At 43.8% G+C, this 26747-nt stretch overlaps 1 protein-coding gene across 1 annotated transcript in view; it reads left to right on the top strand.

Moving 5' to 3' along the window:
* Nucleotides 1-12901: 12901 nt before the first annotated feature.
* Nucleotides 12902-26747, top strand: part of LOC137631838 (dynein axonemal assembly factor 4-like) — a 132467-nt gene continuing 118621 nt past the window's right edge. Inside the window, exon 1 of the mRNA XM_068363845.1 lies at nucleotides 12902-12976. The gene's annotated coding sequence lies outside the window, so the exon portion shown is untranslated. The remainder of the gene's footprint in view (nucleotides 12977-26747) is intronic.

Below are 26747 nucleotides of genomic sequence, written 5' to 3'. Positions count from 1 at the left end.
AGAAACTGATAGAGGTCTATGACCTCCCAGTACCCCTTAGAGCCCAGCACGCCCTCGACCTGATAAAAATGCCTCTCGGTGACATCCGTCCCTCAGCAGCCTAGGGCAAACTGTTGGACCTCCTCCAGCTGAACGAGCTCTACAACGATGGGCAGCCCAGAGAGATAAACCTGTCAAGAGAGATCTTCCTCCGTTACCTTCCCCAAGGCATCCGCACCCAGTTGGAGGGCGCCAAAGACCTGGGTATGTCATCGTTGGTCGCAAAGGCCGACAAACTCCACCTGGGAGCCCAGACTGCCAGATATGTCGCCAGCACCTCCATCAACATCATCACGGAGGATACAGAAGAGTACCCGGTGGAGCCAGATAAGGTAGGGTTCCCAACTGATCCATGGAGTAAGATCCAAGTACTCCCACCCACAGGCATCCCCGCACCGACAGCAGCGCCCACAGCAGTAGCAACAGCAATGAGAAGAAGACCACTACCATAAAACCTTGACCTTTCCAGATGGTGCTACTTCCACTGAGTCGGGGGGAAAGGGGTGGGGAATTGTGTCCAACCGTGCACCCATAAACAAAACTAGTGGGCGACCACGTCTACAAGCAACCGTGGAGCAGGGAAGGCCCGATCACATGGGCTTCTACATCCTTGATGTCAACTCAGGAAAAAGGTTCCTGGTGGATACCGGCGCTACAGTGTCAACGTTCCCGCCCTCGAAAGACGACCATGGCCTCCCATGAGATGACAGGGCCGCCTTGGTTGCCACGAACAGCAGCCCCATCACCTGTTACGGGACAAGGACACTGAAGATATCCATCATGGGCCGGAACTACAGCTGGCCTTTCCTGATCGCATACTTCAAGGGGCCACTCCTGGGTGCCAACTTCCTTGCTCACCACGAACTGCTGGTAGACGTGCATCGTAAATGACTAGTTGACCAGTGGACCTACCGGTCCCACCACCTCTCCAGTGGGCCCATCTTTCCCAGCGTCTGCTCAGTCATGCCCCCAAACAAGGCTGCCTGCTACAGGAGTTCCCAGAGGTCTTCAAACCCGAGCTCCACCAAATAAAGGGTGTCCTTGCCAAGCATGGGATATTCCACCATATCTCAATGACTTGCCCCCAACCCACTGCAGAAGTTACAGGACGCCAAGCGCGCCTTCTAGGAGATAGAGTGTATAGGAATTTGCAAAAAGGCGTCCAGCTCGTGGACCTCTCCGCTGCTCATGGTCAAGAAACCCGACAGGAGTTGGAGGCCTTGCGGCTATTATAGATGCCTCAATCTGGCCATGACACCTGACAACTACCCATTGCCTAACATGCAGAATCTCACCGGTGCCCTCCACGGGGCCACTATTTTCTCCAAGATGGATCTCTTAAAGTCCTATTTCTATGTCCCCGTGTACCCCGATGACACCCCAAAGGCAGCAATCATCACCCCCTTTAGTTCCTGCGTCTTCTCTTACTCGATGTTCGGCCTGAGAAACGCTGGGGCGACCTTCCAGTGTCTGATGGACAGCATTTTGAGGGACCTTACCTTCTGTGCCATCTATGTCGACAACATCCTCATGTTCTCCAAGATGCGGGAAGAACACCTGGGGCACGTGAGGACGGTTCTGAAGCAACTGCAGGAGAATGGCTTCATAGTACTCTTCAACAAATGCATGTTCGGGGCTGAGAACGTGGAGTTCCTGGGGCACGAACTCTCAAAAAGGGGCGTGTGCCCTGTGACATCGAAGGTGGAATCCATAAACAAATTCCCGACGCTGACCTCCATGAAGTCCCTCCAGGAATTCATTGGCATGGCGAACTACTACCAGAGGTTCCTGCACAACATCGCCAGCATGATGACCCCCCCTTCTCAACGTCCTGAAAGGGAAACTGAAGAAGCTACAGTGGGGTCACCCTCAACAAGAAGCCTTCACACAGACAAAGATTGCACTCTGCAAGGCCACAGCCCTGGCCTATCAGGAAACCCCCCCCCCCCCCCCGTGAGGTTAACTGCGGATGCCAGTAACATTGCATGCAGCGCTATCCTGGGGCAGGTGATCAACGACGTGCCCCAAGCCCTCACCTTCTTCAGCAAGACACTAAAACCACACGAGAATTGCTACAGCACTTTCGACCGCGAGCTTTTGCCAGTGTACCTTACCATCAGGCACTTCAAATACCTGCTGGAGGGATCCTCATTCACCATCTAGATGGACCACCAGCCTCTGGTTCATGCTTTCACCAAGCCTTCGGACGCATGGTTCACCCGACAGAAACAACACCTAGCGGCCATCTCTGAGTTTGGCTGCACTATCAGCTACGTCCCAGGGAGAAAGAACCCGGTGGCCAACACTTTGTCAAGAATCAGCATCAACTCCATTCCCATCAGGGTGGTGTACAAGGACATCACCCGGGACAAACAGCAAATTCCGCCACAGCAGACGCAAGGTCCTCCTCGACCTCCCTTAAGTGGGAGGATGTCAAGTTACATCCAAACGGCCCCACTCTGCTCTGCAATACCAGCACAGGCCGCCCTCGAGACGATGCCTGGTATTCAACATTCTCCATGGTCTCTCGCACCCCTCTTCAAGAACTACCACCAAGCTGATGACCAGCAAGTTCGTGAGGCCAGGGATCAGGATGGACTCACATGAGTGGGCACGTGAATGCACGGTCTGTGAACCAGCAAGGTCGACCGTCACACCAAGTTAGGAGTCGGAAGTTTCCCTCAACCCAAACGACGGTTCGGACACATCCACGTCGACATCGTGGGGCCCTTACCACCCTCGGGCGATGTCAGAAACTTCCTCACAATCATCGACCATTCGAAGAGGTGGCCAGAGGCAACTCCCATGACCGAAGCATTGTCAGACGGCTGCGCCCAGGCTATTCTCTCCAGCTGGGTTAGTCGTTTCAGGGTCCTGGATGACATGATGACCGAAAGAGGCCCCTCTTTCATCTCGGACTTTTGGGTATCTCTCACCCGCCTGATGGAGACCAACCTGCACAGCACAACGGCCTACAACCCCACAGCTAATGGCATGGTCAGAAGAAGCCATCGGTCCCTGAAGGCAGCCTTAATGGCCTGATGCACAGACGAGCATTGAGTCAAGCAACTTCCCTGGGTCCTCCTTGGTCTTCGAAAGGCCTTGAAAGCAAACGGCGAAGCCTCTTCAGTAGTAAAAGTCTACGGGGAGATGCTTGTGGTCCCTGGCGAGTTTTTCCCCTCCAATTCAGACACTGAAGACGTCAGCCTCACCCAGCTACGGGAAAGGGCATGAAAATTCACGCCCTGCCACAAAACGTACGCAGAGAGGACAAAGCACTTCAGACCTGCCTCACTGGACACCTGCCTCTACATCTTCATCAGACAGGATGGTCACCGACCCCCGCTCTCATGACCTAAAAAAGGGCTCTATCACGCGCTGGAGAGGACAAAGAAGGCATTGAAAATCATGGTTCATGGAGCAAAAGACTAGCTGACTGTGGATAGATTAAAGCCTGCTCATACAGAGAGCGATGTCGACGTGCACAAGCAGCAAGGGCAACACCCACAAGTGCCTTGCCAGAACAAACAAATAGAAGACGCAAGAAGCCCGACCAGAAGCGGTTCAAAGAAACTACAACCAGTAGTCAAACCCCCTGGTGCTACCCACTGGGAAGCATCCTGCAACCTTGTATCGAGGATAACGGCCCTCCAGTCCTAGTGTCCCGAGGAAGGTGCCGCCTGCAACCCCCGTCTCACTACAGAAACTAATATGTGTATTTATGTTTTATCCATTTATTTCATTTCATACGGTCATTAAAATGTTTCCCTTTTAATAATTGTCTTGGGTGGTGAGTAGCTGTAAGGAAAATGTCCTACAACGTTTGTAGCGCTCTTTTCAGCATTGTACATATTCTCTGTAGGCTAAATACCCTGTAAATATCGTTTGTGCATTTAGGATCAGACTCATCTGCCCTTCATTTTTATGTATGATTCATTATTATATGTCAAGGATGGGCTTTTATGTTAATCATAATGTCAATATCAGAAAAGACAAATGCCCCGCATTTCTCACCTGTTCGTGGTCGGTCAGTCACCTGCCCAGTGGGTTACTACAATTCCGTCCACACAGGTCAATGTACTTGGCCCGTCTCAGGTATACAGCATCACTCGGCTATGGTCTGCCTCTCGTACCTCACCGCTCAAAATAAGGCCTCACAGAACAAGGAAAGTTTACATTAAGGCCAATTAAAACATCGAAAGTTCAAAATAAGGCTAAGCAGAACATTGAAAGTTCAAATTAATGCAAAACAGAACATCAAAAGTTCAAATAAGGCCATACAGAACATCGCATCGAAAGTTCATATTAAGGCCAAACAGAACATCGGGAGTTCAAAATAAGGACATACAGAACATCGAAAGTTCAAATTAAGGTCATATAGAGCATCAAAAGTTCAAAATAAGGCCAATCTGAACATCAAAAAGTCAAAATAAGGCCATATAGAACACCAAAAACTTAAATCATGGTCATACAGGACATTGGAAGGCCAAAATAAGCCTATGTACATCAATAAAAGATCAAAATAAGGCCACATATAACATCGAAAGTTTAAATTAAGGCCACACAGAACATCAAAAGGTCAAAATAAGGCCATACAGAACATCAAAAGCTTAAATTATAGCCATACAGAACATCGGAAAGCCAAAATAACCCCATGCAGATCAATAAAAGATCAAAATAAGGCCACATAGAACATCGAAAGTTCAAATTAAGGCCATACAGAACATCAAAAGGTCAACATAAGGTCATACAGAACATCAGAAGTTCAAATTAAGGCCATACAGAACATCAAAAGGTCAAAATAAGGCCAGAGAGAACATCGAAAGTTCAAATTAAGGCCAGACAGAACATCAAAAGTTCAAAATAAGGCCATACAGAACATCGCATCGAAAGTTCAGATTAAGGCTAAACAAAACATCGGAAGTTCAAAGTAAGGACATACAGAACATCGAAAGTTCAAAGTAAGGACATACAGAACATCAAAAGTTCAAATTAAGGCCATATAGAGCATCAAAAGTTCAAAATAAGGCCATACAAAACATCGAAAGTTCAAAGTAAGGACATACGGAACATCGAAAGTTCAAATTAAGGTCATATAGAGCATCAAAAGTTCAAAATAAGGCCAATCTGAACATCAAAAAGTCAAAATAAGGCCATATAGAACACCAAAAACTTAAATCATGGTCATACAGAACATTGGAAGGCCAAAATAAGCCCATGTACATCGATAAAAGATCAAAATAAGGCCACATAGAACATCAAAAGTTTAAATTAAGGCCACACAGAACATCAAAAGGTCAAAATAAGGCCATACAGAACATCAAAAGCTTAAATTATAGCCATACAGAACATCGGAAAGCCAAAATAAGCCCATGCAGATCAATAAAAGATCAAAATAAGGCCACATAGAACATCGAGAGTTCAAATTAAGGTCATACAGAACATCAAAAGGTCAACATAAGGTCATACAGAACATCAGAAGTTCAAATTAAGGCCATACAGAACATCAAAAGGTCAAAATAAGGCCAGAGAGAACATCGAAAGTTCAAATTAAGGCCAGACAGAACATCGAAAGTTCAAAGTAAGGACATACAGAACATCGAAAGCTTAAATTATGGCCACACAGAACATCGGAAGGTCAAAATAAGGCCACACAGAACATCAAAAGTTCAAATTAAGGCCATAGAGAACATCGAAAGTTCATATTAAGGTCATACAGAACATCAAAAGGTCAAAATAGGGCCATTCAGAACGATGCAATGTCAAAACAAGGCCACACCGAACATCAAAAGTTCAAATTAAGGCAATTACGAACATTGTAAGTTCAAATGAAGGCCATACAGAACATCGGAAGTTCAAATGAAGGCCATACAGAACATCGGAAGTTCAAATGAAGGCCATACAGAACATCGGAAGTTCAAATGAAGGCCATACAGAACATCGGAAGTTCAAATGAAGGCCATACAGAACATCGGAAGTTCAAATGAAGGCCATACAGAACATTGGAAGTTCAAATGAAGGCCATACAGAACATCGGAAGTTCAAATGAAGGCCATACAAAACATCGGAAGTTTAAATTAAGGCCATACAGAACATCGCATCGAAAGTTCAGATTAAGGCTAAACAAAACATCGGAAGTTCAAAGTAAGGACATACAGAACATCGAAAGTTCAAAGTAAGGACATACAGAACATCAAAAGTTCAAATTAAGGCCATATAGAGCATCAAAAGTTCAAAATAAGGCCATACAAAACATCGAAAGTTCAAAGTAAGGACATACGGAACATCGAAAGTTCAAATTAAGGTCATATAGAGCATCAAAAGTTCAAAATAAGGCCAATCTGAACATCAAAAAGTCAAAATAAGGCCATATAGAACACCAAAAACTTAAATCATGGTCATACAGAACATTGGAAGGCCAAAATAAGCCCATGTACATCGATAAAAGATCAAAATAAGGCCACATAGAACATCAAAAGTTTAAATTAAGGCCACACAGAACATCAAAAGGTCAAAATAAGGCCATACAGAACATCAAAAGCTTAAATTATAGCCATACAGAACATCGGAAAGCCAAAATAACCCCATGCAGATCAATAAAAGATCAAAATAAGGCCACATAGAACATCGAAAGTTCAAATTAAGGCCATACAGAACATCAAAAGGTCAACATAAGGTCATACAGAACATCAGAAGTTCAAATTAAGGCCATACAGAACATCAAAAGGTCAAAATAAGGCCAGAGAGAACATCGAAAGTTCAAATTAAGGCCAGACAGAACATCAAAAGTTCAAAATAAGGCCATACAAAACATCGAAAGTTCAAAGTAAGGACATACGGAACATCGAAAGTTCAAATTAAGGTCATATAGAGCATCAAAAGTTCAAAATAAGGCCAATCTGAACATCAAAAAGTCAAAATAAGGCCATATAGAACACCAAAAACTTGAATCATGGTCATACAGAACATTGGAAGGCCAAAATAAGCCCATGTACATCGATAAAAGATCAAAATAAGGCCACATAGAACATCAAAAGTTTAAATTAAGGCCACACAGAACATCAAAAGGTCAAAATAAGGGCATACAGAACATCAAAAGCTTAAATTATAGCCATACAGAACATCGGAAAGCCAAAATAACCCCATGCAGATCAATAAAAGATCAAAATAAGGCCACATAGAACATCGAAAGTTCAAATTAAGGCCATACAGAACATCAAAAGGTCAACATAAGGTCATACAGAACATCAGAAGTTCAAATTAAGGCCATACAGAACATCAAAAGGTCAAAATAAGGCCAGAGAGAACATCGAAAGTTCAAATTAAGGCCAGACAGAACATCAAAAGTTCAAAATAAGGCCATACAGAACATCGCATCGAAAGTTCAGATTAAGGCTAAACAAAACATCGGAAGTTCAAAGTAAGGACATACAGAACATCGAAAGTTCAAAGTAAGGACATACAGAACATCAAAAGTTCAAATTAAGGCCATATAGAGCATCAAAAGTTCAAAATAAGGCCATACAAAACATCGAAAGTTCAAAGTAAGGACATACGGAACATCGAAAGTTCAAATTAAGGTCATATAGAGCATCAAAAGTTCAAAATAAGGCCAATCTGAACATCAAAAAGTCAAAATAAGGCCATATAGAACACCAAAAACTTAAATCATGGTCATACAGAACATTGGAAGGCCAAAATAAGCCCATGTACATCGATAAAAGATCAAAATAAGGCCACATAGAACATCAAAAGTTTAAATTAAGGCCACACAGAACATCAAAAGGTCAAAATAAGGCCATACAGAACATCAAAAGCTTAAATTATAGCCATACAGAACATCGGAAAGCCAAAATAAGCCCATGCAGATCAATAAAAGATCAAAATAAGGCCACATAGAACATCGAGAGTTCAAATTAAGGTCATACAGAACATCAAAAGGTCAACATAAGGTCATACAGAACATCAGAAGTTCAAATTAAGGCCATACAGAACATCAAAAGGTCAAAATAAGGCCAGAGAGAACATCGAAAGTTCAAATTAAGGCCAGACAGAACATCGAAAGTTCAAAGTAAGGACATACAGAACATCGAAAGCTTAAATTATGGCCACACAGAACATCGGAAGGTCAAAATAAGGCCACACAGAACATCAAAAGTTCAAATTAAGGCCATAGAGAACATCGAAAGTTCATATTAAGGTCATACAGAACATCAAAAGGTCAAAATAGGGCCATTCAGAACGATGCAATGTCAAAACAAGGCCACACCGAACATCAAAAGTTCAAATTAAGGCAATTACGAACATTGCAAGTTCAAATGAAGGCCATACAGAACATCGGAAGTTCAAATGAAGGCCATACAGAACATCGGAAGTTCAAATGAAGGCCATACAGAACATCGGAAGTTCAAATGAAGGCCATACAGAACATCGGAAGTTCAAATGAAGGCCATACAGAACATCGGAAGTTCAAATGAAGGCCATACAGAACATTGGAAGTTCAAATGAAGGCCATACAGAACATCGGAAGTTCAAATGAAGGCCATACAAAACATCGGAAGTTTAAATTAAGGCCATACAGAACATCGAATCGAAAGTTCAGATTAAGGCTAAACAAAACATCGGAAGTTCAAAGTAAGGACATACAGAACATCGAAAGTTCAAAGTAAGGACATACAGAACATCAAAAGTTCAAATTAAGGCCATATAGAGCATCAAAAGTTCAAAATAAGGCCATACAAAACATCGAAAGTTCAAAGTAAGGACATACGGAACATCGAAAGTTCAAATTAAGGTCATATAGAGCATCAAAAGTTCAAAATAAGGCCAATCTGAACATCAAAAAGTCAAAATAAGGCCATATAGAACACCTAAAACTTAAATCATGGTCATACAGAACATTGGAAGGCCAAAATAAGCCCATGTACATCGATAAAAGATCAAAATAAGGCCACATAGAACATCAAAAGTTTAAATTAAGGCCACACAGAACATCAAAAGGTCAAAATAAGGCCATACAGAACATCAAAAGCTTAAATTATAGCCATACAGAACATCGGAAAGCCAAAATAACCCCATGCAGATCAATAAAAGATCAAAATAAGGCCACATAGAACATCGAAAGTTCAAATTAAGGCCATACAGAACATCAAAAGGTCAACATAAGGTCATACAGAACATCAGAAGTTCAAATTAAGGCCATACAGAACATCAAAAGGTCAAAATAAGGCCAGAGAGAACATCGAAAGTTCAAATTAAGGCCAGACAGAACATCAAAAGTTCAAAATAAGGCCATACAGAACATCGCATCGAAAGTTCAGATTAAGGCTAAACAAAACATCGGAAGTTCAAAGTAAGGACATACAGAACATCGAAAGTTCAAAGTAAGGACATACAGAACATCAAAAGTTCAAATTAAGGCCATATAGAGCATCAAAAGTTCAAAATAAGGCCATACAAAACATCGAAAGTTCAAAGTAAGGACATACGGAACATCGAAAGTTCAAATTAAGGTCATATAGAGCATCAAAAGTTCAAAATAAGGCCAATCTGAACATCAAAAAGTCAAAATAAGGCCATATAGAACACCAAAAACTTAAATCATGGTCATACAGAACATTGGAAGGCCAAAATAAGCCCATGTACATCGATAAAAGATCAAAATAAGGCCACATAGAACATCAAAAGTTTAAATCAAGGCCACACAGAACATCAAAAGGTCAAAATAAGGCCATACAGAACATCAAAAGCTTAAATTATAGCCATACAGAACATCGGAAAGCCAAAATAAGCCCATGCAGATCAATAAAAGATCAAAATAAGGCCACATAGAACATCGAGAGTTCAAATTAAGGTCATACAGAACATCAAAAGGTCAACATAAGGTCATACAGAACATCAGAAGTTCAAATTAAGGCCATACAGAACATCAAAAGGTCAAAATAAGGCCAGAGAGAACATCGAAAGTTCAAATTAAGGCCAGACAGAACATCGAAAGTTCAAAGTAAGGACATACAGAACATCGAAAGCTTAAATTATGGCCACACAGAACATCGGAAGGTCAAAATAAGGCCACACAGAACATCAAAAGTTCAAATTAAGGCCATAGAGAACATCGAAAGTTCATATTAAGGTCATACAGAACATCAAAAGGTCAAAATAGGGCCATTCAGAACGATGCAATGTCAAAACAAGGCCACACCGAACATCAAAAGTTCAAATTAAGGCAATTACGAACATTGCAAGTTCAATTGAAGGCCATACAGAACATCGGAAGTTCAAATGAAGGCCATACAGAACATCGGAAGTTCAAATGAAGGCCATACAGAACATTGGAAGTTCAAATGAAGGCCATACAGAACATCGGAAGTTCAAATGAAGGCCATACAGAACATTGGAAGTTCAAATGAAGGCCATACAGAACATCGGAAGTTCAAATGAAGGCCATACAAAACATCGGAAGTTTAAATTAAGGCCATACAGAACATCGCATCGAAAGTTCAGATTAAGGCTAAACAAAACATCGGAAGTTCAAAGTAAGGACATACAGAACATCGAAAGTTCAAAGTAAGGACATACAGAACATCAAAAGTTCAAATTAAGGCCATATAGAGCATCAAAAGTTCAAAATAAGGCCATACAAAACATCGAAAGTTCAAAGTAAGGACATACGGAACATCGAAAGTTCAAATTAAGGTCATATAGAGCATCAAAAGTTCAAAATAAGGCCAATCTGAACATCAAAAAGTCAAAATAAGGCCATATAGAACACCAAAAACTTAAATCATGGTCATACAGAACATTGGAAGGCCAAAATAAGCCCATGTACATCGATAAAAGATCAAAATAAGGCCACATAGAACATCAAAAGTTTAAATTAAGGCCACACAGAACATCAAAAGGTCAAAATAAGGCCATACAGACCATCAAAAGCTTAAATTATAGCCATACAGAACATCGGAAAGCCAAAATAAGCCCATGCAGATCAATAAAAGATCAAAATAAGGCCACATAGAACATCGAGAGTTCAAATTAAGGTCATACAGAACATCAAAAGGTCAACATAAGGTCATACAGAACATCAGAAGTTCAAATTAAGGCCATACAGAACATCAAAAGGTCAAAATAAGGCCAGAGAGAACATCGAAAGTTCAAATTAAGGCCAGACAGAACATCGAAAGTTCAAAGTAAGGACATACAGAACATCGAAAGCTTAAATTATGGCCACACAGAACATCGGAAGGTCAAAATAAGGCCACACAGAACATCAAAAGTTCAAATTAAGGCCATAGAGAACATCGAAAGTTCATATTAAGGTCATACAGAACATCAAAAGGTCAAAATAGGGCCATTCAGAACGATGCAATGTCAAAACAAGGCCACACCGAACATCAAAAGTTCAAATTAAGGCAATTACGAACATTGCAAGTTCAAATGAAGGCCATACAGAACATCGGAAGTTCAAATGAAGGCCATACAGAACATCGGAAGTTCAAATGAAGGCCATACAGAACATCGGAAGTTCAAATGAAGGCCATACAGAACATCGGAAGTTCAAATGAAGGCCATACAGAACATCGGAAGTTCAAATGAAGGCCATACAGAACATTGGAAGTTCAAATGAAGGCCATACAGAACATCGGAAGTTCAAATGAAGGCCATACAGAACATTGGAAGTTCAAATGAAGGCCATACAGAACATCGGAAGTTCAAATGAAGGCCATACAAAACATCGGAAGTTTAAATTAAGGCCATACAGAACAATGAAATGTCAAAATAAGGCCGAACAGAACATCGGAAGGTCCATATAAGGCCACACAGAACATCAAAAGGTCAAAATAAGGCCATACAGAACGTCGGAAGTTTAAATTAAGGCCATACAGAACAATGAAATGTCAAAATAAGGCCGAACAGAACATCGGAAGGTCCATATAAGGCCACACAGAACATCAAAAGGTCAAAATAAGGCCATACAGAACATCGAAAGTTCGAATTAAGGCCATACAAAACACTGAAAGGTCAAATTAAGGCAGTACAGAAGTGTGTGTGTGTGTGTGTGTGTGTGTGTGTGTGTGTGTGTGTGTGTGTGTGTGTGCAGATTGTCTTACCTTGTGTACGACACGGGCTCTTGCGTTGGCAGCCCGTAAAATACAGAAGATTGAAAGGTCAAAGAAGTCTACGGAACTGCACAGCAGAGCAGATCCTCTGAGTTCCTCATATCAGATTACCTTGATATATTCTAATTGCTTTCCACAGGGTTCTTGAATGATTTTGTGATAGAATATTATATATTCACACATTTCGAACTAATAGACAGACGTTTTTAGGTAGCTAGTATTTTTTTTTAAATTCATATACATAATGACCCTTGATACTTGATAGGGTACACATAATAAAAATATATTTTTGAACTATTACGTAAATGAGATATATATGGCAAATTGCAGTGTGTGTTTGAATCAATGTTATAATATAAATTGATAAAGATGGGAATAATATGAAGGATTATAAGCGAATTTTAAAATGTTTCAACTTGTTCTTTCTGATATCTCAAACCATCACCATCAGTGTTGCCAGATATGGATATTTATCCCTAGATTTAGGGATTTTGGATGTCAGATGGGGATATTCTGTACCAGTTTCTATGAAAAAGTAACAGGGATGAATAAAAATTTATATTATTGCAGTTAATTTGATTGCACTTATGTATAGTATAATGAATCATTTCTATCTTACTAATCCCTGCGTGACCAGAAGAAAATATATTTGTGAAAATGGGGATTTTTGGGTTGTTTTGGAGATTTTTTTATCAAAAGTTTTAGGAATTTTTACACTAACCCAACTGGCAACACTGATCACCATAGCAACATAAACAATAATATGGAGGACATCTGTTTAGTCACAATGATGCCTTTGTCACATATGTTGTTCGTTTCTGGTATGTATTTGAGTTATGGTATTGTTCTAGCAATGGAATTGCTACACAGGAATATGCAGTTTAACTTGTGTGTGGTTTTTTAACTAAAGATTTAGAAGGGAGATTAAGAACAATAGTGAAAGTACGGCCCTAGACAGCCTATGCCAAGATTCGAATGTAGGCCATCCTGACGTGAAATATTGTACTTTTACTTATAAAATAAGCTTAAACTTGTGGTTTAGGTTGGGTTTGAAATATATAAAATGATAGATCAAGTTCCTAACAGTTGGATACTGTAATTTATAACCAAAACTAGACTGCACTATTGTAGGCTGCTCTTTTATCATTTTCTGTCCTCGTCGTATTTTGCAATTATCCTTAAAGGCGAGTAGTTAAAGATATGGCTCGTAGGTTAGGTTAAGTCTTGAGTATTAATCTAGTGTAGCCTCTGCTCAACCTTTATTTTATCTTTATCCTAGCCTTTGTGTTTATTATTCTAAATTGGTGGTGGTTCCTACGTGAATACAAACTCAAATCATTTATAAAGTAGAGACGCTGTACGCATTCGTGTTCCCGCATGTTTTCTCTAAATGTTGCTGCACACGGCTGTGTTATGGCACGAGATTTGTTTAATCTCAGTCTTGATGAGTTGTTTAGTTAAAACAACAATGTAAGCGAGGTCGCAGGGCGGCGTTAGCCCCCACCCATTAGGCAAGTAGGTAAGGGCACGGCTTAGAGCCTTTGTATATCAGCGGCCAGTTCCTCATGCGTTAATTAGAAATGGACATCAACTAACCTAAACTTTCCCCCCTAACCTAATTTACAAGCCGTGTCCTTGCCTACATACCTGTGCGACCCCCTTACACTGCCGTATTCTAAGTAAGACATAATAATACATACAAGTGGCCGCTATCATACATACACCCTCTACGGCTTTTAGGTTAGGTTGTGGGGGAGCGAGTTTAGGTTAATTGGTGTCCATATTTTATGCACTCGGTAGGAAATGGCCATTGATATACAAAGGCTTCAAAGAGTGTATTGTGACTTTATTTGGCATATATAAGGATAGGGGATAGGGGAGGGAGTGGCGGTCCTTTGGGTGCACCATTTGAATGGCCAGCAAGAGATATTAGGTGCATTTGGTAGCCCAAAAGATTTGTTCCCAAATTATGCCGGTGGAAAGATGTAAAACACGACATAAACAAGAAAAGATAATTATCTCTCTCTCTCTCTCTCTCTCTCTCTCTCTCTCTCTCTCTCTCTCTCTCTCTCTCTCTCTCTCTCTCTCTCTCTCTCTCTCTCTCTCAATTACCATTTTTAGTTTTGTGATTTATTTTTTTTCAAGCCATATCAGTTTTAATATTATCTCTCTCAACTATTTCTCCTAGTCACTGTTATTATTATTATTATTATTATTATTATTATTATTATTATTATTACTTGCTAGGCTACAACCCTAGTTCGAAAAGCAGGATGCTATAAACCCAGGGGCCCCAACAGGGAAAATAGCCCAGTACAGAAAGGAAACAAGGAAAAATAAAATATTTTAGGAACAGTAACTTCAATTTTTCAATATTTAACTTAGCCGGTGATTATAATAGCTGCAACTCTGTTGCTCGACAGAAAACTCTACGGAAAAAATTCGCCAGCGATCGCTACACAGGTAGGGGGTGTACTTCAACAGCGCCATCTGTCGTCCAGATACCCAGTACTCATTGTAAACAAAGAACTCAATTTTCTCTCTGTCGTGCTACCGACAAGACCTACTAATTCGCTGTTGCTAACTGGATTTGTTTTCACAACTATTTGGTGAAGTACACTATTCTAGTTTTGAGCTTTCGCTGTACAGGCTTTCTCTTCAAAAATCCTTGCATTCTTTTTTTGATTTCGGATTATTTGTTGACGATTTTGGATAGTTTTTGAGTTCCCCTTTGACCAATTCAAAATGGCTGACCCTTCACAAGTCCCAAAGTTTAGGAAGTGTAATGCTAGGGACTGTTCAAGGCGTCTTCCGAAGGCCTCTATCGACCCTCACACTGTTTGTTCTAATTGTCGGGATAAAACCTGTCAATTGGAAGATCGATGTGAGGAGTGCGTTGGGCTTTCGGAATTCGATTTTATCGAATTCCAAAAGTATACACTTAGGCTAGAGAGAGATAGAATTAGGAGAAGTTCCTCTCGTTCTGTTGACATTTCCTCTCCTCATGCCCCACAACCTATTCCTTCCCCTGTAGTGGTTGCTCCTAATCCCCCTTCTGGCACTCAGGAACCTTCGATGGCTGATATGATGCGTGCCATCCAAGCTCTGGGTGAGAGAGTTGAGTCCCTGGCTAGTGACCGTAACCAGCTCATGGCGGATGTCAAGGAGCTGAAGTGTAAAAGTGCAGTGGGAAGTGTTAAAGTGAGTGATAATGTTGTGGATAGTGTTGCGCTTGAGGGTTCGTCTGTTCGTGCCTGTCGTCCTCCTAGTCCGGGACCTCTTGCAAGCTCCCAAGTCCAGGGGAGAAGCAATGCCGTACGACCAATGGGTTTGAGAGGCTTTAATCAGCGAACAGACGTTCCCTCTGTGGTATCGGGCGCATCTTCCCAAGATCGCCCCTGCCGCACAAAGACGAGAGAGCCCATTTATTCCTCGTCTTCGGAAGGTGTTTCTCGCAAGAAACAATGGACCGAGGTCTCACGACCATTGAAGCGCAAGTCGGTCCCTTCCGCGCAAGTCCAACGGCCCAGCTGTAGCCACTGGGTCAGTTCGGACTCGCTGCAGTCTTCCGATGACTGCTCACCTCCTAAGAGAGGCAAAGCGGTACCGCCTCAGACAGTTACACCGTCTGTCGCCGCACCTGCTCCTGCAGACCCTAAGTGGTCTTTGCTGCAAAACATGCAGTCCCAATTAATGTCTCTGATGCAGGACTTGCGTGCGGAGAAGGTTGCTGCTGCACCAGCTAGTACAGCCTCTGGCCTACAACCACCCACCACTCGGTTGTGCGTCCTGTGGACGCTGAGGCGACCTTCTTGCACACTCCAGTTGAGAGAGTTCCGCCACCCATGCGTTCCAGTGTGCCCTGCCAGCCGAATGTTGACGTTCAGCGACGCACGGAGCCTTCCGTTGACGTTCGTGAGGTACAACAACCGTCAGAGTTGTTTTGTTTTGACGCGGTGCGTCAACCTCTGCAACCCAGTGTGGTTGCCACTGCTCACCCACATCAGACTAGACAGTCTGGAGTAGACGCTGTGCGTCCCCGCGCTGCTATGGTTGTTGCCGGCTCACAGACTGGGCAACAGTTCCATGACGTTGCGTCCGGTTCAGTCACGCATGCACCCGTGCGACCGGACTCAGCTCACCAGCCGTTACCTACTCCATTGCCACTTCCTCCTCAATACTCGGATGAGGGACTTTCTGATGATGATGGTGCTGCACACGTAGATGAACCACATTCAGATCTTGACGAGCCGAAGTCTACGCAACCCTCTTTGGACTTTAGGAAGGTTTTAGCACTGTTCAAAGAGATGTTTCCGGACCAGTTTGTGTCTGTGGCTCCGCGCTCTCCTCCGTCAGAGTTTGTTTTAGGTATGCCGTCATCCACGCCTACCTTTACTAGACTCGTCCTCGCACGCTCGTCCAAGAGAGCTTTACGAGTGATAGGAGAATGGATGCAGTCCAAAAAGAGTCTAGAGAAGACAGCCTTTGCGTTTCCCCCTGCTAGACTCTCTTCTAGATCGAGCGTCTAGTATGCCACGGGAGAAGTTCTCGGCTTGGGAGTTCCTGCCTCTGCCCAGGGCGACTTCTCAAGTCTTGTAGACTCTCCCCGCCGACTAGCCATGAGACGCTCAAAGATATGTTGGTCATCTTCGGACCTGGACCACCTTTTGAAAGGTATATTTAGAGCCTTCGAGGTCTTCAACTTTTTAGACTGGTGTCTGGGAGCTCTAAGCAGAAAGATCTCTCCGTCGGAGAAGGAGACTTCCTTGCTCATCATGTCCTGCATGGACAAGGCCGTACGTGACGGATCTAATGAGCTGGCTGCATCTTTCGTGTCCGGAGTCCTCAAGAAGCGTGAGAACCTTTGCTCTTTCCTGTCAGCTGGTGTTACACCTTGCCAAAGATCCGAACTTCTGTTTGCTCCTCTCTCCAAGTGCCTCTTTCCAGAGGACCTGATTAAGGAGATTGCTGCTTCTTTGATACAGAAGGATACTCATGATCTGGTTGCGTCCTCTGCTCGCAAAGCCACCCCTTTGCCTACCTTGTCAGCTAGACCAAGGATGGACACCCCAGCGTCCCGATTTATTCCGCCCTTTCGTGGCAGAGCCTCCAGCAGAGGAGGTGCTCGTGCCGAAGGGAGACGAGGAAAGAATAAAGGAACCAAGTCCTTTAAGGGCAGAGTCTGACTGCCAGCTTCTTCAGACAGCAGTGGGAGCCAGACTCAAGAACTTCTGGCAGACCTGGGAGAAGAGAGGCGCAGATGCACAATCTGTGAAGTTGCTCAGAGAGGGGTACAAGATCCCGTTTGTACGAAAACCCCCTCTAGCAACGTCTCCCATCAATCTCTCTCCCAGGTACAGAGAGGAAGACAAGAGACGAGCATTGAAACAGGAAGTGTCTCTCTTACTAGAAAAGGGAGCTGTAGTCAAAGTCCTGGACCCATCAAACCCCGGGCTTCTACAACCGTCTCTTCTTAGTGCCAAAAAAGACAGGAGGATGGTGGCCGGTGCTAGACGTCAGTGCGCTGAATGTCTTTGTCACAAAGCAGACGTTCTCCATGGAGACCACAAAGTCCGTTCTAGCAGCGGTCAGAAGGGAAGACTGGATGGTCTCTTTAGACCTAAGGGACGCATACTTCCACGTCCCCATCCACCCAGACTCCCAACCTTTTCTGAGATTTGTTTACGAGAAGGTTGTCTACCAGTTTCAAGCCCTGTGCTTTGGCCTAAGCACAGCTCCTCTTGTGTTTACGAGGCTGATGAGGAATGTAGCCAAATTCCTTCATTTGGCGGACATCCGAGCCTCCCTCTATTTGGACGACTGGCTTCTAGGAGCTTCTTCCAGTCGTCGCTGTCTGAAGGATCTAAAGTGGACTCTAGATCTGACCAAGGAATTGGGTCTCCTTGTCAATTTGGAAAAGTCTCAAGTGGTCCCATCCCAAACTATTGTGTATTTAGGGATGGAGATTCACAATCTAGCTTTTCGGGCTTTTCCGTCGGCCCCCAGAACAAGCCAAGCCCAGTTATGCATCCAGAACATGCTGAAGAAGGAACGATGTTCAGTCAGGCAGTGGATGAGTCTGATAGGGACCCTATCATCCCTGGAACAGTTCGTGTCGTTAGGAAGACTACACCTCCGTCCTCTTCAATATCACCTAGCTTTTTACTGGAAAAAGGACAAGACGCTAGAAGCGGTCTCGATCCCCATTTCCGAGAAGATGAAGTCTTGCCTGACATGGTGGAAGGACAGTATCAGCCTCAGAGAGGGTCTGCCCCTGGCTGTTCAGACTCCCAACCACGTTCTCTTCTCGGACGCATCGGACATAGGCTGGGGCGCGACATTAGACGGTCGGGAATGCTCGGGAATTTGGAACTCGAGTCAAAGAACAATGCATATCAACTGCAAGGAGCTACTGGCAGTTCATCTGGCCTTGAAAAGCTTCAAGTCTCTCCTTCAAGGCAAAGTGGTGGAGGTGAACTCGGACAACACCACGGCTTTGGCGTACATCTCCAAGCAAGGAGGGACCCACTCTTTGACGTTGTATGAGATAGCAAGGGACCTCCTCACCTGGTCAAAAGGTCAAAACATTTCGCTAGTGACGAGGTTCATCCAAGGCAACTTGAATGTCATGGCAGATTGTCTCAGTCGGAAGGGACAAATCATTCCAACAGAATGGACCCTCCACAAGGATGTGTGCAAGAGACTTTGGGCCACATGGGGCCAGCCAACCATAGATCTCTTCGCAACCTCGATGACCAAGAGGCTCCCAATATATTGCTCACCAATCCCGGACCCAGCAGCAGTTCATATAGATGCCTTTCTCCTAGACTGGTCACATCTAGACCTATATGCATTCCCTCCGTTCAAGATTGTCAACAAGGTACTGCAGAAGTTCGCCTCTCACGAAGGGACAAGGTTGACGTTAGTTGCTCCCCTCTGGCCCGCGAGAGAATGGTTCACCGAGGTACTTCGATGGCTAGTGGACGTTCCCAGAACTCTTCCTCTAAGGGTGGACCTTCTACGTCAGCCTCACGTAAAGGAGGTACACCAAGGCCTCCACGCTCTTCGTCTGACTGCCTTCAGACTATCGAAAGACTCTCGAGAGCTAGAGGCTTTTCGAAGGAGGCAGCCAGGGCGATTGCTAGAGCAAGGAGGACATCCACCCTTAGAGTCTACCAATCGAAGTGGGAAGTCTTCCGAAACTGGTGCAAGTCAGTATCTGTATCCTCGACCAGTACCTCTGTAACTCAAATAGCTGACTTCCTTTTATACCTGAGGAAAGAACGATCTCTTTCAGCTCCCACTATCAAGGGTTACAGAAGCATGTTGGCATCAGTCTTCCGTCACAGAGGCTTAGATCTTTCCAACAATAAAGATCTACAGGACCTCCTTAAGTCTTTTGAGACCACGAAGGAGCGTCGTTTGGCTACACCTGGTTGGAATTTAGACGTGGTACTAAGATTCCTCATGTCAGAAAGGTTCGAGCCGCTACAATCAGCCTCCCTTAAAGATCTCACCTTAAAGACTCTTTTCCTGGTTTGCTTAGCCACAGCTAAAAGAGTCAGTGAGATTCACGCCTTCAGCAGGAACATCGGATTTTCATCTGAAACGGCTACATGTTCTCTACAACTTGGTTTTCTAGCCAAAAACGAGCTACCTTCTCGTCCTTGGCCGAAATCATTCGATATTCCAAGCCTATCAAATATGGTTGGAAATGAACTAGAAAGAGTCTTATGCCCTGTGAGAGCTCTTAAGTTCTATTTAAGACGAACTAAACCTTTACGAGGCCAGTCAGAAGCTTTATGGTGTTCAGTTAAGAAACCATCTTTGCCTATGTCAAAGAATGCTTTATCCTATTTTATCAGACTGTTAATACGAGAAGCTCATTCACATCTGAGTGAGGAAGACCAAGCTTTGCTGAAGGTAAGGACACATGAAGTTAGGGCTGTCGCAACTTCCGTGGCCTTTAAACAAAATAGATTTCTGCGAAGTATAATGGACGCAACCTATTGGAGAAGCAAGTCAGTGTTCGCGTCTTTTTATCTTAAGGATGTCCAGTCTCTTTACGAGGACTGCTACACTCTGGGACCATTCGTAGCAGCGAGTGCAGTAGTGGGTGAGGGCTCAACCACTACAATTCCCTAATTCCATAACCTTTTTAATCTTTCTCTTGAAATGTTTTTATTGTTGTTTTTGGGTTGTCCGGAAGGCTAAGAAGCCTTTCGCATCCTGGTTGATTTGGCGGGTGGTCAAATTCTTTTCTTGAGAAGCGCCTAGATTAGAGGTTTTGATGAGGTCCTGTTGTATGGGTTGCAAACCTTCATACTTCAGATCCTAGGGGTCGCTCAGCATCCTGAGAGGATCGCGAGGCTCCGTAAGGAAGACGTACTTAAAAAGGCAGAGTAATTGTTCAAGTCGACTTCCTTACCAGGTACCTATTCATTTTGTTTTTGTTATTTTGATAACTTCTAAAATGAAATAAAAAATTCTTAGCTCATAATGATGTAAACATATTTTGCTGGTCTCTACCCACCCCCCTGGGTGTGAATCAGCTATTATAATCACCGGCTAAGTTAAATATTGAAAAATGTTATTTTGATAATAAAATAAATTTTTTAATATACTTACCCGGTGATTATAAATTAAAGGACCCTCCCTTCCTCCCCAATAGAGACGCAGTGGACCGAGGAGAAAATTGAGTTCTTTGTTTACAATGAGTACTGGGTATCTGGACGACAGATGGCGCTGTTGAAGTACACCCCCTACCTGTGTAGCGATCGCTGGCGAATTTTTTCCGTAGAGTTTTCTGTCGAGCAACAGAGTTGCAGCTATTATAATCACCGGGTAAGTATATTCAAAAATTTATTTTATTATCAAAATAACATATTTCGTAGATAAGCTAGCTATAAAAATTTTATATAACAAAACAAGAGGAACAGAAATTAGATAGAATAGTGTGCTCGAGTGTACCATCAAGCGAGAGAACTCTAACCCAAGACTAGAGAACCATGGTTTGATTTTGGAGTGTCCTTCTAGAAGAGCTGCTTGCCATAGCTAAAGAGTCTCTTCTACCCTCACCAAGAGGAAAGTAGCCTCTGAAAAATTACAGTGCAGTAGTTAATCCCCTGGGTGAAAAAGAATTTTTAGGTAATCTCAGTGTTGTCATATGTATGAGGACAGAGGAGAATCTGTAAAGAATAGGCCAGATTTGTCAGTGTATGTGTAAGCAAAGGGAAAGCAAACTGTAACCAGAGAGAAGGATTTAATTTAGTACTGTCTTGCTTGTCAAAGGACTCCATAACTCTCTAGCGGTAGTATCTCAATAGGTGCTTTCTCTCTTCAGTCCTTATAATCATGGATGCTTCTCTAGTATGTATGAGAACCTGGCCTGGCCTTGAAGGTCATCCCTGTGGTACCCTAGTAAGTCGGGTAGAGGTAGATCCCCAGTGCTCTCCTGTGCACTTGCATTCGCAGATCCAGTGCTTGCCAATGCACCAGCACTCACCAAAGCGCTAGCGCTCACAAGCGCTAGCGCTCACAAGCGCTCTCCTGCACGCCAGTGCTCTTCTGCGCATTCACCTGAAACTGCGAACCAGCTTCCTCCTGTGCATTACTGTACTGCGCGCCGGCCCTCTCGCGCATTTTGTGAAAAATGCGCACCAGCATCCTCCTGCGCGCTAGCGCACTTTTGAGCACAAGCGCTTTTCAACATTCCAGTACTTTCCTGCGCACTCGCACGAGAGACAAAATGAACGAAAGGGAAAACATTTTGCAGATCACCATTGCCCCTTCCCTTCCCCGCAAATGCATTACAACACATCCACCAGGGAGAGGCTTTACAGGAGGGTTCAAGATCCCGAAGATTCCATCTTCCAAGGCGGATCAACCACATCTACCATCGCTCGAGACTCCTCACAGTGAACCCTTGGTCCCTTTCTCCCCAGGAGGTTTTTCTGTCAGTACCACTGTCAGCAAACACGATCTGGACGTTGCAAACTGCCTATCATTAGCTCGTCAATCTCTAATTGCCAGATCGCCGTTCACTAGCTCATCGCCGGTCGTTCATCGATTACAAGTTCAACTTCCACCAATGAGAAATCATCAACTGACTGATCGCTAGATCATCCTTTGCTGATCGCTAGCTCATCTTTCTCTGATAATTAACCTCCAGTCGCGCTAATTGCTAACGGTCTCCGATTGTTAGCGTGCCGATCGCCGATTGCTAGTCGATAACCAGTCATCAGCTTCCTGATCACTAGATTGCCGATTGCCAGCTCGTCTTTCTTCGATCATCGATCTTAGCTCGCTGATGTCTAACCAGCAAATTGTCAGCTTGCTGATGTCTGACCAGCCAATCGTCAGCTCGCTGATCTCTGACCAGCCAGTCATCAGGTCGCTGATCTCTGACCATCCAATTGTCATCTTGCTGATCGCCAGTCCTCAATCGACCGCTGATCATCAAGGGCTCGCCGATCACCCATTGACAATCATTAAACCATTCTTTTTCTCAGCGCTCTCCAAGCCGATTGCCAACTCATTAATCGTCTACCTTCCTTGGCTGATTGACCAGACAGCCTTCATCGGCCTGTCAGTTACCATCTTCGGCTCGCAGATCCCCGGTTCACCGTTCAGCAGCAGTTCGTCACTCAGACTTACTAGTCAACCTCTGCCTGTGGTTCCCTAGATCGGAAGGCAAACAATACACTTCTCACTACTCATCGGTCGCCATCACATGAATCCTCTAGAGCGATCAGTAGCTCCCATCAACAGCTTGTTGACAGGTGACTACTCGCGAGCATTTTCCAACTACACAGTAGCCCCGATACCCATCTGTTAACTATTGCTTAACATTCGCCAGACCGATGCTGTTCTAAGGAATATTATTATTATTATTATTATTACTTGCTAAGCTACAACCCTAGTTGGGAAAGTAGGATGCTATAAGGCCAGGGACTCCAACAGAGAAAATAGCCCTGTGAAGAAAGGAAAATGTGATAAATAGAATATTTTAAGAAGAGTAACATCATTAAAATAAATATCTTCTATATAAACTTTAACAAAACAAGAGGAAGAGAAATTAGATAGAATAGTGTACCCGAGTGTACCCTCAAGCAAGAGAACTATAACCCAAGACAGTTGAAGACCATGGTACAGAGGCTATGGCATTTCCCAAGACTAGAGAACAATGGTTTGAATTTGGAGTGTCCTTCTGGAAGAGCTGCTTACCATAGCTATAGAGTCTTTTCTACCCTTAGCAAGAGGAAAGTGGCCACTGAACAATTACAGTACAGTAACCCCTTGAGTGAAGAAGAATTGTTTGGTAATCTCACTGTTGTCAGGTGTATGAGGACAGAGGAGAATCTGTAAGGAATAGGCCAGAATATTCGGTATATGTGTAAGCAAAGGGAAAATGAACCGTAACCAGAGAGAAGGTTCTAATGTAGTACTGTCTGGCCAGTCAAAAGATACCATAAGTCTCTAGTGGTAGTATCTCAACGGGTGGCTGGTGCAGTGGCCAACCTACTACCTACAAATAGCATCAATCCTGTCAGGGCACATTGTAGGGTCAAGCATTGCCTTACCCACTTCTATCAGTTAAAGGAGTTCTTTCCCAGGAAAGAATCCTTACACAGGGTATCACGTCCCATCCGTTCTTCCACAAGTCAAGACCCCAGCGTCAACAAACTCCCATGCGAAAGGATCCACAAGGAGCTGTCCCTTTGGGTCGATGTCCACACCGTGTTGGAGAAGTTCGGACAAGCGGTAAGACCAGACGTCTTCATGTGCACGCTGGACCCAAAGGACGCATACTTCCAGGCCCAAACCATTCATCTTCTAGGAAGTATTGGAGATTCAGTCTAGACCAACAAGAAACACCAGTTCAGTGCACTGTGCTCCAGTCTTTCCACAGCATCCATCCTGGGCTCACAGGATTGGCTTCTGTCTCCTCCGTTTTCTGGACGACTGACTGACCATAGCAGACTCGATGGCTACCTTGCGTTAGCACCGGAACTTCTGAAGCCTTTTTACCAATATCGGGTGATCATGGTAAACCTTTGGAAGTCTTCCCTACTTCCCTCTCAGAAGACTGGTATATTTGGGAATGATTCCAGACCAATCTCCACAAAAACCTTCTCATCAAAGACTGGATAACGAGGCTTAGAAAGGTCACAAGACCCTTTCTCAAGACGAGAAAAACTCCCAGCCCAGAGTGACTATTCCTCCTCAGACACCTATCATCCCTGGCCTGTCTACCTTCAGGATTCGTTTTCTCCAGTGGCGGCTTGAGTCCGATTGGAATCAGACCTTCGATTCCTCGGACATTCTGATCCCCATGGAATGAAAAGCTTGGACAAACCTCAAGGGATTGGCGTCAGTTGAGAATCTATGGAGTGGTGTAACCTTCTCATCCTTCCCCACCCCTTGGACTTGATGCTGTGCTTAGGCACATCAAAAGAAGGGAGGAGGGACCATAGTGCTGCACCACACGACCTCAGGCTTCTGGTCAAAGTCCGAAAGTACCTTCACTTGAATCTCTTAAGAGATGAAGGCCAACTTTCCGGTCCTTCAACAGCCTTATCACTTCTTAACGGGCCACTCAGTGGCGTGATGAGTGACAACACCACATAGGGGCTCACATCAACAAGCAAGAAGGAACTTGCTCACAGCCTCTTCCCATCTAACAGTAGAAGTACTAAGATGGGCCGAAGTCCGCTCGGTACCACTATCAGGCCGCTTCATTCCAGACTAGAGGAATGTGCTCGCCGACAATTTGTGCACAGCATCTCATATAAGGTGTACCGAATGGTCTTTGGATCACCTTGTAGCCGACAAAGTCCTAACTTTTTGGGGTTCTCCAACTATGGATCTGTTCGTAACGCCCCTGAACCTCAGGCTTCCGCTGCTCCCCAGTCCTAGACCTCAAGGCTCTCTAGTAAGAAGCATGCCAACAACGGTGAGTATAACAACGGCGTTTACATCATGTCCCTGTTTTTGTTTGAAGAGAAGGGTACTCAACAAGGCTAGAACATCGGTCAGCCTCTCAAGGGCTCTCATAGCTCCGCTATGGCATTACGCAGAACGGTTTCCAAACCTTCTGTAGCTCCTGATAGAGCCTCCAACAAAACTGTCTCCACGTCACAAACAACCACACTTTGACAACTACCACAAGCTTTAGCTTCAGTATGATTGTATGCCTGGAAACTACCCAGCACCTCCTCTCTCAGAGAGGCTTTTTGCAATAAGTTGCGAAGAGGTCACCTCCTCTCTCAGAGAGACTTTTCGCAATAAGTTGCGAAGAGGTTGTCTGGATATCTAAGGAATTCCTCAGTATCAGTCTACCAGGCAAAGTATAACGTCTTCTGTTGTTGGTGTCTTGGGAAAGTGGATCTCTTCACTTGATGCCTCTATTCCAGAATAGTGGAATCCTCGAGTAAATGCAGAAGGAAAAGACCCCCTTTTCAGTTTCAGCAGATAAAGTCGATCACTTAGCCTTGAGCCTCGCCTTCAAACAGAAAAAAAATGACATTCCTCATCGCTATATCTTTCCAGATTCATGTGGATTTACAAACTTGCCTTTTCCCAGTCGAAATTGAGACCTCCCTCTTGGCACATGATTCAAGTTCTTTGGTCTCTATGGAGACCTCCCTACATTCCACTTCACCAGGCAACAAATCTTCACCTGGTTTAGACGACAGTGTTCCTACACACTTTGACAGCGGCCAAACGTGTCAAAGAACTTCACGGTGTCTCTTTCAACATTGCCCATTCATGAGAAGGGTGAAAGGCAATGTTCAGTTTTGCCCCTGAGGTTGTTGCCAGACACAGTCTCCAGAAGTAGATTACTCTTTGACGCAGGTTCTACAAGCAAGGATGTGAATGCTCCAGGTGACTTTCACAACCTTTCTCCTGCAAGACGTGACCCACAGGAAGTCGATATGATCTCTGTCGGCCCTGTGGTGGCTGCACAACAGCTGGTTGTATACCTCAAACTCCTTATTGGACAAGTAGGAGAAGGTTTAGGGCACTGTTACCCGGTTTTAGTCTGCATGAATGAATAGGTTTGACTGGCTCTTATTTTCTTCATTCTCCCCTCTATTGGGGAAAGCAACATCCTGGGTTCTCTGCATAAGGTGAACTCAAACCACTGCAGGTAAACCATGCTCACTTGTGTACCTAGTACTGTATTAAGGTACTGTAATACTGTTGTCCCCATATCCTGGCAAGGTGGTATTGGGAAAGTCTTGGTTACAACACTTTTTCCTACAAAAAGACTCAGAATAACTTTCCCTAGACAGTCACACTTCTAAATATCTCGAAACACAGCTTGCGTAAGCCGCTGACCTTGCGTAGCAAGGTTTTAGCAAGGGCAGGGACTCCTTATTTTGAGTACTGTACTAACATACTCAGATAAGGAGCCCCCAGGTAAAGCCAAAAGCCAGATAGGTAGGGATGTCTACCCTTCATAATTGTTGAGTCACCCCTAAATAGGTAGTGTGTTCGTATTCCAGTTCTGGAACAAATGACAAATTCGTAGATAATTTGTATTTTTCCTAATGATACAAACCTTAGCTATTTATACAAACTTGCCCG

The sequence above is a fragment of the Palaemon carinicauda genome, chromosome 40 (genome assembly GCF_036898095.1).
Source record: "Palaemon carinicauda isolate YSFRI2023 chromosome 40, ASM3689809v2, whole genome shotgun sequence".
In the NCBI taxonomy this organism is placed as follows: domain Eukaryota; kingdom Metazoa; phylum Arthropoda; class Malacostraca; order Decapoda; family Palaemonidae; genus Palaemon; species Palaemon carinicauda.
This window is presented reverse-complemented; position numbering and strand designations above follow the sequence as displayed.